The following is a 12,565-nucleotide window of genomic DNA, read 5'->3' as shown; positions in this document are numbered from 1 at the left end:
TTGGATTGATGATAATAACTTGTAAAGTAAGTATGTTGTGCCGAGACGTGACATCATTCTATGATCAACTATAGCAAGATCACAGAGTTTTTCTTCACCGTGTCACCTGACCAGGAAAAACTTGAGTCATATTTGGTAACCGTTTTATAAAAGCAATACGGCACCTCTGGGTTTACTCCTAAGGACTAGGCTTAATCTGTGTCTGGGAAACCGGCCCATAGGGTGTTTAAAGAGATAAACTGCTAAAGTGTCATATTGAGCAGCTGTTTCCAGGCACATCTCTTTGCGTCATGTACTACAGCCCCTCCTACCTTATTGCTAAAGTATCCCCCTCAAGATAAAGTGAGCTGTGAGCTCTACCTGCATGCTGTCTATTGTGAGTCAGCTCAGCTCTGGGTTTATCACATGTGATTTAAGGTTGATCTGTTACTAATTGTGCGGAGTCAGCTCACTCTGTCCCCTCTTCAAATAAACACATCAGGAGGCAGGATATATCTTTCCGCAAGCAGGTCAGGGCAGGACTCCAAGGTTAGGGGGCATTCAAATAACATCCCTGAGCTATGGACCCAGCCAGGATCAGATAGCATGGCTGCCTGACAATATGCCCCATGGAAAGGCAGGGCAGCAGCCTCCAATGACATTGAGTTCCAAACAAACAATGACAGAATAATAAAATATACTAGAAATACATTAATTGACAACCCCCAAAGGGAAGGGATGTTAAAACAATCGTTTAGTGTCCTTGAAGAGATTTAAATAGAATCAACACTGAGTGACTTTCTCACAGGCCAAACATAGCTATTTTATTTCCAGCCATTACTACTGTATAAGAAAAGGAGAGCACATATAGTTATTGTTGTATTATACCTACTGTTGCATCATTTGGTAACAATAGACAATGTTCAATATGACTGTCATAATAAACTGTGCAGAAATTAGAGCTGAACTGGACAGGTTTAGTCTCATGTATGCAGAGGAACTGCAAATAGTGTCCCAGTATTCAAAAGGCACATTAGTAGCAAGCTCCCTCTGAAACCACAGAAACTTAAGATAGGAATGACGGGTGCTGAGAGTCGTGTTGAAACCGGGAAAATATGATGTGTGATTTAAAAGGTGTGTGGAGGCCTTGGCTTAATTTCTATCTCTGTCTGAAGACAGATGGCTAGATGGCCAAGTATCTGGCCAGATATTCTCACAGGCTGAAGGACAGATTTCCTCTCCCACATGTCTATGGCAGGGCTCCATTTAAAACCATTCCTAGATCTATCTATCTATCTATCTATCTATCTATCTATCTATCTATCTATCTATCTGTCTGTCTATCTGTCTATCTGTCTATCTGTCTTATCTGTCTTATCTGTCTTATCTGTCTTATCTGTCTTATCTGTCTCATCTATCTTATCTACAGCGCATTTTGTAATTATTTTTTTAACATTACAGCCTTATCCTAAATGGATTTAAAAAAAAATAATCTTCAGTCTACACACAATACCCCATACTGACAAAACCACTTTTAAAAAATGTGGCTAATTTATAGAAAGTAAAAACTAAAATATCACATATAAGTATGCAGACCCTTTACTCAGTACTTTGCTGAAGCACCTTTGGCAGCGATTACAGCCTCGAGTCTTCTTGAGTATGACGCTACAAGCTTGGCACACCTGTATTTGGGGAGTTTCTCCCATTCTTCTCTGCAGATTCTCTCAATCTCTGACAGGTTAGATTGGGAGCGTTGCTGCACAGTTATTTTCAGGTCTCTCTAGAGATGTTCGATCGGGTTCAAATCTGAGCTCTGACTGGGCCACTCAAGGACATTCAGAGACTTGTCCCAAAGCCACTCCTGCATTGTCTTTGCTGTGTGCATATTGTCTTTGTTCTGTTGGAAGGTGAACCTTCGCCCCAGTCAGAGGTCCTGAGTGCTCTGGAGCAGGTTTTCATCAAGGATCTCTCTGTACTTTGCTCCGTTCATCTTTGCTTCGATCCTGACTAGTCTCCCAGTCCCTGCCACTGAAAAACATCCACCACCATGCTTCACCGTAGAGATGGTGCCAGGTTTTCTTCAGATGTGACGCTTGGCAATCAGAACAAAGTGTTCAATCTTGGTTTCATCAGACCAGAGAATCTTGTTTCTGATGGTCTGAGAGTCTTTAGGTGCCTTTTGGATGTAATGTTCCTTTAACAGAGGCTTCTGTCTGGCCACTCTACCATAAAGGCCTGATTGGTGGAGTGCTGCAGAGATGGTTGTCCTTCTGGAAGGTTCTCCCATCTCCAAAGAGGAACTCTGGAGCTCTGTCAGAGTGACCGTCGGGTTATTGGTCACCTCTCTGAACAAGGCCCTTCTCCCCTGATTGCTCAGTTTGGCCGGGCAGCCAGCTCTAGGAAGTCTTGGTGGTTCCAAACTTCTTCTATTTAAGAATGATGGAGGCCACTGTGTCCTTGGAGACATGTTTTTGGTACACTTCAGATCTGTTCCTCGACACAATCCTGTCTCGGAGCTCTACGGACAACCCCATGGCTTGGCTTTTGCTCTAACATGCACTGCCATTTCAAGGATTATCAATTTAAACCTGAGCTCAATTTTGAGTCTCATAGCAAGGGTCTCAATACTTATGTAAATAAGGTATTTCTGTTTTTTATTTTTAATACATTTGCCAAAATTTAGAAAAACCTGTTTTTCACTTTGTCATTATGGGGTATTGTGTTTAGATTGCTGAGGGATCATTTTTATTTATTTATTTAGAATAAGGCTGTAATTTAACAATATGTGGAAAAAATATGAATACTTTCTGAAGGCACTCTGTCTGTCTCTGTCTGTCTGTCTGTCTGTCTGTCTGTCTGTCTGTCCGTCAGCTTTCCAAAAGTGTCTGATTGTGTAACGTCTGCTTCCAATTCACACCCTCAAACGCATAGATCCACTGAACGCAGCTCACTTTCCAGCTCACACTCTCAAACACCTAGATTCCCTGAACGCAGCTCATGCTCCAGATCCCATCCACCTGAATTCTAATCACCTGTTCACACACCTGTATGTCATTATCACACACTATTTAGTTCAGTTCTTTGCACCCCATCACTGTGAGCTATTGTTTGTTTTGTGACACACGTCTTTCAGAGCTCCGGTTTTCCTGTGAATGATCTACCTATTGCCTGATCTCCCGGACTACGTTACTAGCCTTTTCCCTGCCGGTACTGTTGCCCTTTTGGACCCCCTGTGTATGACCATCTACGCCCTGTGTTTGAAACCAGCTCTCTGTCTCCCCTCGTGTTCATTATAGAATACCTCACCAAATACGACAGATGGATTCAGCGGTGCTGCAGCTGCGTCTGGCCCGACAGGAGGAACGAATCGATGAACTCTGCAACCTCCTTCGCCAGTCCATTCCTGTTTCACCCAGGAACTCGGCCGTGCCCCTCTCACGCCTGCCTAGAGACGCCGGAGGTTACGTAAAAACCTGTGCCTCTATTGTGGCAAGAGTAACCACCTACTCAATAGCTGTCCAATTTGTCCTCCACGAAGGGGTGACCACGACTGCTCCACTTCTGCCCGGGTAAGCATCTCTACGTTTTTGAACATTACCTGAAGGCAGTTTGGGATCCCGGCTCTTCTTTCTGCTAATGGGGTCACTCAGTTTGTGGAGGGATTAGTGGACTCTGGGGCTGCAGGAAATTTAATTGATGAACAATTGGCACAACAGTTAAGGGTCAAGCTAATCCCTGTTAATCCTCCCTTTAGGATTAATGCGCTGGATGGACAACCTCTCAGAAACTGATCTTGTGAATCGCATGACCGAAAGTACCACCCTTCAGATTGGCCTCCTTCACTCAGAGGTCATTAAGTTAATGGTGTTGTCTTCACCTAAATAACCCCTCATCCTTGGTCACCCCTCAAGGCTTAGCCTTCACGACCCTGCCATCTCCTGGTGGCAAGGGGAACTCCTGTCATGGTCTCCCGTTTGTTTTAAGAACTGCTTCAGTCTACCCTGTCAAGTCACCTCTATAGAAGGATCGGGGTCTGCCATTCCAACCCACATCCCACCTATATATGCCCAGTTCCTGAGTGTCTTCAGCAAGAAAAAGGCGTCTATTCTGCCCCCTCATCACCCGGAGGACAGCGCGATCGACCTCCTTCCTCGGGCATCGCCCCCTAAGTGTCGGACCTACCCCTTGTCCATCACAGAGAATGAGGCTATAGACATCTATATAGGAGAGGCTCTCGCCAGAAAATTCATCCGTCCATCCACGTCTCCGGCTGCAACCAGTTTCTTTTTTTGTAAAAAAAAAAAAAGCATGGTAGTCTCCATCCCTGCTTAGATTACCAACCCCTCAATGCCCTTACCATCAATAATCGCTTCCCTCTTCCTCTGATTCCGGCTGCACTAACAAGTAGGACAGGCTACCATCTACTCCAAACTGGACCTACGTAGTGCTTACAACCTGCTCCGTATCCAAAGTGGGTATGAGTGGAAGACGGCGTTCATCACCTCTAGGGGTCATCGTGAATACCTGGTTATGCCCTACGGTCTCACCAATGCTCCCGCAGTCTTCCAGTCTTCATGAATGAAGTTTTCCAGGACATGATCAACCAGTTCTTCATCGTGTACATTGATATCTTGATCTCTCTCACTCCCTTGCGAAGACATGTCCATGTGCAACAGGTCCTCCAACGGCTACAGGACCACCATCTTTATGTCAAGGCTGAGAAGAGCGCATTTTATGTTACTACGATAACCTTCCTAGGGTTTGTGCTGACACCAGGAGGGGTCAACATGGACAAAGGCAAAGTCACAGTTGTGCTTAACTGGCCCAAACCTACCACCGTAAAGGAACTACAATGTTTCCTAGGATTCTCCAACTACTACCGCCAGTTCATCCGAAACTGCAGCAGCACAACCGCTCCTCTCAGCTCTCACCAGTCAAAAAACCCGTACCCTCCAATGGACTGATACCACCCTTAATGCATTTGAGACCTTGAAATGCCTCTTCACCTCTGCACCCACCCTTAGGCAGCCAAATCCTACCCTTCATTTTGTTCTGGAGGTGAATGCATCCAAGGTCAGCGTGGGAGCGGTTCTTTCTCAGTGGGTCGGGACACCTCCCAAATTACACCCACGTGGCTTCTTTTCCAAGAATCTGTCACCCGATGAGAGGAACTATGATGTTGGGAACCGAGAGCTCCTCGCCATTAAGCTGGCTATTGAAGAGTGGTGCCACTGGTTAGAGGGAGCTCGTCACCCATTCCTTGTTCTTACCGACTACCGCAATTTGGAGTACTTAAGAAGTGTTAAGAGCTCAACCCCAGACAGGCTCGCTGGGCACTCTTCACCCGATTCAACTTCACCAGCATCTACCTGCCCTGCGAGAAAAATGTGAAGGCTGATTCTTTATCCCGTCTATTTGACGCCCCTTCCTCAACCCAGCTCCCGAGCCCATCCTGCTTGTGTCGTGGGACCCATACAGTGGGAAATCCAAGCAGCTGTCCAAGAGGCCCTACACCATGACCCAGCACCTCCCGACACCCCTGCAGGCAAGACCTGCATGCGTCAGACCCCAACTAATCAGACCCCATCCCGGAATCACCCGAACCACGGAGTCCCTAACAGCCGACGTCTGAGATGACGTTCTTTCCTGTCCTGTCTGTGCCTGGGCAAAGAGCCCTCGCCAACTACCTAGCGGTAAGCTCGAGCCTTTACCTACAGCACACCGACCATGGTCCCACATTGCCATGGATTTCCTCACAGATCTGCCGGACTCTTCAGGCTTCATGACTATTTTAGTTGTAATGGAAGATGTGCCGACTCAACCCCCTTCCGCATCTACCTAATCCCATGGAAATGGCGTCCATGTTCCAACAGGTGTTTCGTCTGTAAGGGATCCCGGAAGACATCGCTTCGGATTGGGGACCCCAGTTCGTCTCCAGGGTGTGGCGAGCCTTCTGCGACCGACTGGGGGTCTCCATCAGCCTATCCTCGGGATACCATCTCCAAACCAATGGGCAGACTGAAAGCCTGAATCAGGAAATAGAGAAGTACCTTCGCCAACACTGCACCCACCAACCACACTAGTGGAGTTGCTATCTAGCCTGGGCTGAATACGCACAGAACTCCCTGGTGCATTCCTCACTCCATCTCACTTCTTTTCACTGTCCTCGGATACCAACCCCCCGTGTTCCCATGGGAGACAGAGCCCAGAACTGTGCCTGCCATCGATGAGTGGTTTCGACAGAGCAAGCAGGTTTGGGAGACTGCAAATCGGCACCTCCATCACACTTCCCTTTCCCCGAAGCGGTTCACTGACCGGTGTCACTGACCTACTCCACTCTTTCACCCGGGGCAACGGGTGTGGCTCTCTACCCGGGACATCCGGCTTCGTGACCTCTGCAAAAAGTTCAGTCCCCAGTTCATTGGTCCCTTCAAAATAACACACCGCACCAATCCTGCCACTTACTGTCTCCAGTTGCCCCGCCATTACAGGATCTCCTTATCCTTCCATGTGTCCCTTCTCAAGCTTGTGAGGTACAGCGCTCTCCATCCTCCTGTGGCACACCCCCTCCGTTTGACACCGGCAGTGCATCGGCTTATTCCTTCCGAGCCCTCCTTGACTCCAAGTGCCTGGGTGACATCCACTACCTGGTGGATTGGGAGAGGTACGGACCCGAAGAACGCTCCTGGGTCCCCGTCCAGGACATCCTCGACCCAGCCATGATCCTGGCTTTCCAAAGTCACTGTCCTGACCGCCCAGCTCCACGCCCCTGGGGGAGGCCCCCTGCTCAGCTTCCTAGGCTGTTAAGAGTGTGTGGGGGGGGGGGGGGGGGGGGTACTGTAACGTCTGCTTCCAACTCACACCCTCAAACACCTAGATCCCCTGAACGCAGCTCACTCTCCAGATCCCAATCACCTGAATTCTAATCACTTGTTCACACACCTGTATGTCATTATCACACACATGTCTTTCAGAGTGCTGGGTTTTCCTGTGAATGATCTACCTGATCTTGCAGACTACTTTACTAGCCTTTTCCCTGTACTGTTGCCCTTTTGGACCCCCTGTGTATGACTTTCTGCCTGCCCCTGGACCCAGCTACATGCCTCCTCCTGTGGTCCTTTGCAATAACCACCTGCGCTTGAAACCAGCTCTCTGTCTCCCCTTGTGTTTATTAAAGATTGCTATTAAGCTGACCCTTTTTTCGATGCACTATTGCTTAAATGTATTTTCTCTAGGAGTTAAATTCACTATTTTGAAGCATTTTGTGAATGTCAGCATCTACAATTATAGGGAATTGTATCTACATATTCCAGATATGGATTGAAATCCCCAAAATATGAGGTGAAGTGAGGAGTCTCATGTCAAATGACCAAGGAAGTTTATTTGTGTGGCAGCGAAGTTAACATTTCAGTTAGCACCTGGATTACTCAAATGTCACCGTGTCCACCTTTATCTGGGCCTTGTCACTATGTCTATGAAATATAATACACCATGATACCACAAGGCTGCAGACTTCATATGCATTCCATACACACATGAACAATGCAGCACGTACTGCCCAGTGTGCCTACATGTATGTGCGAGTGTGTGTGTGTGTGAGAGTGTTTGGTCCGCGCACATGCACGTGTGTGAAAGTAATTATTGCCATGCTCCACACTTAATTGCAGCAACATCAGACACAGACGTTCTGATGCCGACCCCTCTGTAGCCTAATAACTTCCAACATATATCAGGAACAGTTTCTTCTCTATAGCAGGTATTTCATCCATGCTTGGAGGTCTGGAGTATCGCTGTTCTGCCTGATCATTAATTGCACCCACCTGGTGTCCCAGGTCTATTTGCCTGTTCTATAGCATACAACTCATATCTGGACCAGAGTTCGATTGACTCCATCATGACTTGTTTTCCCTGACCACGTGACCGGACCAGGATCAACTCTGGGCCCCAGTATCCAGTGACGGTGTAGTTCTTTCCGCTAACCTGCAGCCCTAGCCTGGGTAGGATATTAGATTGGTAATTAGGTTACCATTAGGCTACCAGATCGGTAACAGCCTAACTAGCTTTCAGATCGATGTCCTGAAAACCAGTCCAGACTAAACATATCCCACAGTGTAAGTGGGTATCAGGCGTTGACACATATAGGTATTAGGCCATTGAATTCTTCCTGACCATGTGACCTGTCAGAGATGTGCTCTATAGAATGCTATATCTGTATGTGACGATGCTACTCAGGCCTGTAATGGGAGCAGTTGAAATGCAAGCCTATAGAATTAACTAGAATCACAATTATGTTGAATAATTCTATTGAATTATAGGATCTTTATGTAAAACCTGCCATACACAATGTCTATGGATCTTATTTATATAACCAGCGAATTAGACACACTGGGAAATGGAGAGAAGGCAGGAGTGGGTGGCGATATGGGACTGAAGAGGAGTGCAGTGTTAGTCACAGCTGTAACCTCACATACACTGTACTGTACATACAGTATGCTGAAATAGAGACATGTCTCCAGCATACACACACACAACCTGGAGATGGACATCCTTTGGCAAATACACACACTGGCCCATCCCTCTATCTCCCACCTACACACTCATCCAACCCACCTACACACACACGTGCACACACACGTTACCAATTGGGGAGACACACACACACACAAACACACCCATGCTTCATTATTGTCCTCATAACCTGAAGCCGCAGCCTACAGGAGCTGAGACAAGACAGCTAGCGTGGACAGAGAGGGAGGCTACAGAAGGTCGAGGCGGTTAGCGTCGCCCCACCTGTTGGCACTATAGCGTGCTCCTCTCTACCCTGATCCAGCCAGGCTCAAAATAGAGACCTCTCTCACAGCTGTACTGTTACCAGCAAGTCGCAGTGTGTGTGAGTGTGTGTATGTCAGCATATGTATGTTGCGGCTTGTTTGAGGTGAAGGTTTCCAGCAGGTGACGTAGCTGCTAAGAGCACAGAGGATCTAGACAAAGCACCAGCGACATGTCACTCATGTACACACTGATCTTTAACCTCTAACCCCTTGGCCACTACTCAGCCAATCAGATACTGCAACCACAGGGAGGGAGACATCTGATGTAATACAATTGGCTAATATACAGTAATATTGGCAATGTGGTACTACTCAGTTTCCAAATATTGTTATAAATCATATCACAATGGTTAATTGTTTGTACAATAGCTATGCAGTATATGATCACATTGAAAACCTGTAACCAAAGCACACAGCTAGTCAAATGTTAAACAATAAGTTCCTTTAAATTAGAGTTTTACCCCAATTGTGAGCATACTGTTTGTCCAGTGTAGCATGGGATCATTCGAATATGTCAAGTTATCTACTGCTATAATAATCTATAATCATAGTTATATGCCTCTATAATGATGTATAACCATAGTTACATACTGACATTCTCTAATGAGATGGGTCTGCATGGTGAGAGGCCAGTTGACTCATAGAGGTCCTATAATCCACTAGAGAGGTTGATGTCATAGACCTGCAAAGCTCTAGAATGTGCAGATCATGTCAACCATGTTGGTCAATAATACATTCAATTGGAATAAATGTTAGGAGAGACATAGGCGTGTTCTATTTAATTATGTGTTCTAGCCACAATAACCTGAGCCCCAGCTATCTCAGACTGGCCACCGTCACAGTCCAGATAGACACACCTTGTAATCTCTCATCCCTAATCTGATCACTGGATTAAGGGTTAGGGTTCCCAATCTAGCTCTTCTAGCATCTGCCTCTAGCATGGAAACTGGACATACAGTGTATATATATATATATATATATTTACATGATCCACTGGCGATACACTGACCCATATACAGTAGCATACTGTACACTCTTAGAAAAAAGGTGTTATCTGGAATCTTAAAGGATTTTTCAGTTGTCACCATAGGATAACCCTTTGAGGAACCATTTTTGGTTCCAGGTAGAACCCCTTTGGGTTCCATGTAGAACCCTTTCCATAGATGGTTCTACATGGAACCCAAAAGGGTTTTACCCGGAACCAAAAAAGATTATCCCATAGGGACAGCTGAAAAACCCTTTTGGAACCATTTTTTCTAAGAATGTACTGTACTTAAAGGTGCAATATGCAGAAATCGCTCTGCCATTTTCTGTTTGCTAAAATTAGAATAGTTTCAGTTGATGTGACCAAATCAGCAGTCATTGTGTAGAGAATCACTGTGCCATCTAAACTGCTGTGAAATATATTTTCCATAAGCCAAATATATTGTATTTTCAGCTGTTTGAAGCTGGTGTACCAAACCGAAAGTAAAAGACTCAAAAACTGAACCTAAGAATGGGGAGCATAAAAATAGCACACATAGAACAGATCTACCGCTTCTTAGACTTGCGTTCAACGAGAATGACATATCTATAGCTCACATTTCTATGTGAATTTGGTCGGGTTGCCCAAAAAGTTGCATATTACAGCTTCAACATGTCGTGTTAACTAGTATGAAGATACATTTACATTTACCACTGGCTGTAGACTAGGCAAGTCAGTTAAGAACACATTCTTATTTACAATGACAGCCTCATAGCTCTTTGGGCTATGAGAACAGTACCAAAATCCATGTAATAGTGTTTCTATGAAGTAATTTTCTTCACTTAACTACAGAATCTCTCTAAGGTGATGAGATTCAGTATGTGGGTGTACAGAGTAAGGAGGTGATTTGTGTGTTTGGTTGCCACATTTGCGTGTGTGTGGGTGTTAGTGTATTTGTGTCTGTGTACATGTCAAGGACAATATCCACAAAGCATGAACTAAAACGTAAAGACACTCCCATCCAGTAGTAAATGGATAGAGAAACTACTAAACTACTAAAGTGGAGAGGAACTATGTTAGTTACATCTGGTCCAGTTAGTTAGTTAGAGGGTGACTCTTCGGGCTTTCAGATTGTGTCTAGAAAGGAAAGTGTTTTTGCTTAATAATGCCCAGACCCCTTAAATTAGACTGACAGACCCCCCATGGGGAGAATCGGACAGCAGAGCACAAATGTCCAGGATTACACAGATTAAAAGATTACTCAATCAAGAGACCCCTTGGCATGATATTTTTATACCAGAAACAACAACAGTGCAGTTAGCTAGCCACCTCACGAACCAGAGAAACAGTTAGGCTGTGTTGTCTTTATATTTCAACCAAACTGAAGAACAGAATCAGGATACAGCCAGTTACAATCCTATGATGCTAACAGTATGAGCCATCCCAAAAGTCCACTCACAGCAAATATGCTGCTACTACTTCTACTAGAAACAAGCAAAAAGCCAGAAATGAACAGCCCAATAAGCACAGAAAAACAAACACAGAAAAGGTAGAAACTCACCGGTTGTGTTTGGCTGAGAAGAGAGTTGTGTGCTGTGTTGTGTGGTGTGTCAGAAGCAGAAGGAGCTCACTCTCAGCACAGCGTGTTGGGATCCTGCATCACTGTGTCTGTGAGAAGATAGCAGGTAGGCTGGGGGTTGAGATAGGGTTAGCTCTGACTAGTGGAATGCCGCTGCTCGTGCTCGCTCTCTGTCTCTCTCTCTTTCTCTCTCTCTCTCTCTCACTCCGCTCACTCTCTCACTCACTCACTCACTCATTCTTCTCTATCTCTCTCTCTCTCTCTCTCTCTCTCTCTCTCTCTCTCTCTCTCTCTCTCTCTCTCTCTCTCTCTCTCTCAGCCCCCTCAGCTGCATATGAGCCTGCCACAGTGGAACTACTCAACCATGTGCCTGCCAGCATACCAATGCCAAAACAATGGCTCAATTCCATACACACATGTACACGCATGCACGCGCACACACGCGCACACACACACACACACAGACAGACAGACAGACAGACAGACAGACAGACAGACAGACAGACAGACAGACAGACAGACAGACAGACAGACAGACAGACAGACAGACAGACAGACAGACACTGTATACAATCTCAAAAACACTACTGCAACACAATGATAAATGGTACATGTTAAACCTCTTCCCTCAGTCAGTGTGAGTCTGTCCCTCACCCCTCTATCCCTATGTTAGTGTGATCAGCTGTTCCTGCCCCTGATGGACATCCACAGACATCAGTGCTGACACACAATTAGTAAATTACTCCACTCCAAAATGAGCTACAAAAGTCTCTGCTCTGCTGTGTTGTTAGGAGTCCTGTCTGAGTGTGGCCACTGACCAGACTACCATTAGTGTAGTAGGGGACCAATACAAGATGGTGTTCCATCAGTAACACTCCTACAGTGACATAAATACCAGACTCATGGTAGTGTAACAGAACATACAGAACATAAAAAATATAAAACATTCTCCTTAAGGAAAAACAAATAAATATCACATGATCACATGATCTTATGTGAAGTTAATGTGATAACATGTGACATGTGAATGCAACGTGTTAACATGAAGCTATACGTGAAAACATTTGAGCATGTGAAAACATGATCTCATGTGAAATAAATGTGATCAGATGGGGATGCAACATTTCAACATGGGATACCATGAGATGACACGTGACAACATTTGAAAACTGAAAATTTGATTTTCAAATGTGAACGTTCTTCAGTTGTGAA

At 45.4% G+C, this 12,565-nt stretch overlaps 1 protein-coding gene across 3 annotated transcripts in view; it reads right to left on the bottom strand.

Annotated features, from left to right (window-relative positions):
* The window catches only part of palmdb (palmdelphin b), a 38,254-nt gene extending 26,262 nt beyond the window's left edge, over positions 1-11,992 (bottom strand). For all 3 annotated transcript variants that reach the window (XM_021620534.3, XM_090189760.1, XM_090189759.1), the window contains exon 1: positions 11,336-11,992. The gene's annotated coding sequence lies outside the window, so the exon portion shown is untranslated. The remainder of the gene's footprint in view (positions 1-11,335) is intronic.
* Positions 11,993-12,565: the final 573 nt, after the last annotated feature.

This window comes from Oncorhynchus mykiss, chromosome 11 (genome assembly GCF_057628025.1).
Source record: "Oncorhynchus mykiss isolate SJ-2025 chromosome 11, ASM5762802v1, whole genome shotgun sequence".
NCBI lineage: Eukaryota > Metazoa > Chordata > Actinopteri > Salmoniformes > Salmonidae > Oncorhynchus > Oncorhynchus mykiss.
Note: the sequence above shows the minus strand (reverse complement) of the source record. Positions and strands in the feature narration are given on the sequence as shown.